Consider the following 5,096-nt stretch of genomic DNA (forward strand, 5'->3'; position numbering starts at 1 on the left):
GAAAGATCGTATAGCAAAGAACTAGTACTCCCCGGAATGGTGCGGCACTCCATACCCCCTTTTAGTTATATTGTTATGCGAATATCATTTTTATATAGTACGTAATTTTGAACGTAATCTAAGAAACTTTGCTTATCAACCACATACATGTCATTTGCAGTCTCTAAAAATCACCAAAGTTTCTAGAGGTACAATCAACAATATTGCATTAGTAAACAGTAAGGGGTTCCATATGAGCATATTATTGAGCATCGACATCTTTGTCCGAGATATGAAAATCACTGCCCCAAATAAATGCCCAAATACTGATGGCATTCACATAAGCCAGTCTACAAAAATCAATATAACTTCTTTAACAATTGGTGTTGGTGATGATTGCATCTCCATTGGACCAGGCAGCAACAATATTTATATATCAACAGTAACTTGTGGACCAGGACATGGTATCAGGTAATGTTCGTATACGTTTTATTCAGAAATAATCACATAACCGCAGTTGCTAAAATATTGTGAAGCTTTTAAATAAAAAAATACTTATATTTGGTACAATTACAGTGTTGGAAGTTTGGGCAAATACACAAATGAACAGGACATCAACGGGGTACACGTACAAAATTGTACATTAATAGGCACTGATAATGGAGTTAGAGTCAAGAGTTGGCCGGGATCATTGGATCCCGACCAGTAATATTAAGTTTGAAGACATCATCATGACCAACGTCAAAAACCCTATTATCGTTGATCAAGAGTATTGCCCAAGTAAGGGTTGTGAAACGAAGGTAAATTATTTCTTTAATTTGATAATAAATATATAAATATCTTTGGATGTTTAATTTATGAAAAAAAAAAAAGAGTTATAATTGCCCCATATACTAACTTTTTCTCATTTACAGCCCTCACAAGTGGAGATAAGTGATGTTCTTTTCAAGAATATCAAAGGTATTGCAACTACAAAGTCTGAAGTAACTTTGGTGTGTAGTTCAAGTATGCCGTGTGAGAACGTAGTACTTGCCAATATCGATCTTAAGTATATTTTGCCAGATGGTCCTACAACTTCAACTTGTACCAACGTAAAAAGAATCTCTATTACTGGCATGGAAAATCCACAACCTTGCTCATAATTAAACCTCGTGCGAGACCTCAATCAAGTTATGAAATTGCAAACAATATCAAGAGTGTTATTGTCCTTTTTTTTCCCCCTGGCAGCTTCTCTAAGAACACAATAGTTGTTTACTACCACGTATAATTGTCTTACGATAAGGAACACCTTTGGTCCAACTCAAGAAGAAAAAAGTTGTTCCATTGAGAGTTTGTTGTACATAGAAATGGTGGTCATGATAGTAATATATAATGCATGTATTCAAATAGAAACTTATTTTATATAAATTCAATCTTTATTTTTTATTTCAATTTATATCAATTTTTTCTGTAGCTTTCGTGTCATTATTGTATTAATAAAACCAATAAATTGAACTAAATTTCATTAACAAAAGAAATACAAACACATCATAATGATTAAAAAATATGCTTGGATAACACCTATACTTGCGAGTTTACTCGTCTAATACAGCAAAAATATTATAACCAAATGAGAAGTGCTATTTCTCAAAATTATCAATCTGGACTCTGAAAATATGTATATCCTTAGTTAAATATCCCCCCCTCCCTAAGAATTTTTTTTTAATAATAATAATAATAATGCAGCGCGCATGAGGATGGATGAACCGATGAACACCCCAGAAGGAACTTAATAATGTATACATCCTCAAAAAGGCCAACCATTAGGAACAATTTGTATGTTGTGGAAGACTACAACCATGACACTTGATGTGCAGCACACTGGAAATCAACTTCACGAGTGAAAGGACTAATAGTCTAAGACCAACCTAGCTTAGGGTTTCCATATTGACAACCGCACATTCAGTATAAATTCACTTGAACTACCATCTATCATCCAAATCTTTGCATTATTGTTTTTGAGTCTATGAAGGTTGGTGGAACAGTAAGCTCCTCATTGTCTACATATATAATGTTCAATTGTTCATGACCTTGGGTGTCTTCATGAGTGGGCAGTGCATATAGTGGCTCTAGATAATCTAGATCAAGCGCCCTTCGATATCATGAAATTAAACTTTAACAAAATTTCCTAAATTTAGTTCCTTGATCGTAATTAGGATTGTTGAACTGTTGATACTCATCTTGAGATCCATATAGTATGCAGTCTCATGAATGTAATGCACCGCAAACACAAAGTTTAAGCACATACTCAGTTGCTGAATTATATACGTACTATATACCATGTGCATTTTGCAAAGTCGTAAAACCAAACCTGGTATTGTATGAAAAAAATGTCCTTGTATTAACTGGTTTTATCGTGTAATATATTTTGTAGGTGATTAGCTCCTAAATGTGCGTTTTATTACCCGTATATTGCCGCATTACAGTCCCTCTTACGCTTAACGAAAAGACAACTCATAGCTTTTACTCCTTTTTCAAGTTAAGGAGTATTTCATACCACTTATTGTAAAAGATGTGTCTTAGCACCAAAAGGAATCTTAATCACGCTTATTATGAAGACCAGTAACTGCTGTGGAAAAGTGCTTAAAAAGTAAAAGTCAACTGGTCAAAGTCAATAGTCAAAGGACTCTAATCAGAAGACCAAAGATGGAGGCCCTTATTTCAAATTATATTGACTTATCCCTAAACATACCTAGGTCAAGAAGGCACCCATAAAGCAAAACCAAAACCAAAACCAAAAGTGAAAGAAGTGAGGTGTCTAGTTTAGAATAGATGAGGGCAAATCTATAAATGACAAAAGTAGGGGTATATAATCAAAAAGCAAATGAGAGAGAACTCATCCATTGTCTTAGGATCCAAACCATTTGGTTTGTTTATTTTCTTGTCTTGTTTTTCAATTCATGTTTTTAATTTCTTGTTATTTCATTTCCTTTATTTCAATCAACTTGTTATTTCATTTCCTTTATTTTAATCAAACTTGTTATGTGTTCTTTGTTTCAATCTTCATCTTGTTTGCTTGCTTCATTTCAATATTTTAATCAATCTTCATTTCATGTTTTCAAGTCATTTTAATCAACAATCAAAGCTTTCAAGTTCATTAGCTTAGAACCATTCTAATAATCAAGAGTCTACCTTTCTTCTTCTATCTCCCTCACTCAAACTCTAAACAATTTATGATGAACCTCAACTTCTAAACTCTTTTGAAGTATACTTCCACCACTACTAAAACTTCAAATGGCGCTACCATCATGGATTGAAGGAGTGAGAGTGATTGGTTGAGAATATAATAAGGGAACATCCTTCTCACCTCTCTATTTCTATTTTTTTTATTTTTCTTCATTTTATTTTTATTGGTTCTCTGTACTGAGATACTTTTTTGCAAAACAGGTTGCGGGACAACAAAGGTGGAGAGGAGCTGATCAAACAGCAAAAGATTAATCACCCCCACCCGTCCGGGCGCGAGCGGCGACACTGGTCACCTCAACACAAGTGTGTGCGATTTTTTTGAGATCCAGTTCATTTGTGACACACAGTTGTACTTCGAGCCTGGATTTTGTAATAGAGTAGAAGAAAATAGTAGAACTTGTTTGTAACTAGTTAATGCCCGTTCCAGTTGGCACTCTAGACACATTGCTTTTGAACAACACCCCAAGAGACCATCTCTATGGTAGCACTAGATCGATGATATAACCCTTTCCAGCAGTTTTATATTTTTATAATCATTTCATGTGCATATTCAAGTGAGTTTAATTATGGCAATTCTATATATTTCATTTCTCACAAACCAACTCATTACACATGCCCCTTACACATTCATTAATTCAACACATATCAGAATGAGAATGAGAAAAATAAGGGGAGAGAGTCTTCAATTAAAAGCATCATAATTTTTTTTTTTTTTTTTTTTAAATCCAGCAGAGTCTCCTCTGGTATTTTCAACATTTCAAAAACTTAAATCCTATCATAACCTGAAAATCAAAACAATACAATTCTCATAGATCAACCATACCAAGATATATAACTTAATATTTATACATAACACAAATTACTTCTAAAACTAAAAGATAACTCATTAAACATTAAAGAAGACTCCACATAATTGTTCTCACCTGGGACTAATTCTAGTAACGAAAGGGAAAAATTAAATAAAATCAATACTCCAAGCCCACTAATTAAGTTCCTCATTTCTCTCATTCTCCCCTCTATGCATACTACTCACACCAACTTGAAATTGATTAGGAGCTCGAACAACTTCAGATGGTTGCACACCATTCTGCTACCCTATAGATAAATGTGTCATGCATGGAGCAATGACTGCAAACATGTCGCTAAAAAATTCTGGCAATTTAACTTGATACCTACAAGCAAACCACATACACATGATTTTTTCAGACTTGATACATTTAGTATTTTGTTTACAAAAGAGATAGTTCTCAAAAGGAAATAAACTCTATTCTTACTTTCAAGCTAGTATCCACGCTATCATTAAAAAAAAACACACACACACACACATAAAAACTTACATAGCATATATGGATACAACATATACTTTAATTTCTAAACCAATAAAAGTACATAATTGGGTGAGTCTTGCATTGCTTGGAGCATTTCTCTTGATGTCCCACAACTTCAAATCAGGTGACCAACCCAAATCCCTGTAAGGAAACATAAGAACATAATGAAAAGGCAAATAAGTGGGATGACATTCGCTTATCCATTCCAACTAATGCCCTCCTCTCAAGCGAAGTACAATATCACGCATGGCATCAACCTTACTCCTATCTCCAGGCAATATCACTGCGATCTCATCAGCTGTCGGAAAATTATACTTTCATCTATCCGAACACGGATCATAGTGTAGATGGACTGGAACATTGTTATTCTCATAAGCATTTTCAGTTAAAACCTCAAATGCTTGCTTATAGATATCACAGAACTTGTGGGTCTGCGAAAGAGTTTCTTATACAATTTTCAACACTTCCCTTGACAAATTCAGGTTGCAATTGTGGCATTGATCCAAAGCAGCTAAATGATCATAAATATAAAGTTGTGAAAACTTAGGTTCCATCCCCGGATCA

General features: G+C 34.1%; 1 pseudogene; it reads left to right on the forward strand.

Annotated features, from left to right (window-relative positions):
• The first annotated feature begins 232 nt into the window (after positions 1-232).
• On the forward strand, positions 233-3,456 carry LOC147515096 (exopolygalacturonase-like; annotated as a pseudogene).
• Positions 3,457-5,096: the final 1,640 nt, after the last annotated feature.

This window comes from Coptis chinensis, chromosome 2, assembly GCF_015680905.1.
Source record: "Coptis chinensis isolate HL-2020 chromosome 2, ASM1568090v1, whole genome shotgun sequence".
NCBI classification, from domain to species: Eukaryota; Viridiplantae; Streptophyta; class Magnoliopsida; order Ranunculales; family Ranunculaceae; genus Coptis; species Coptis chinensis.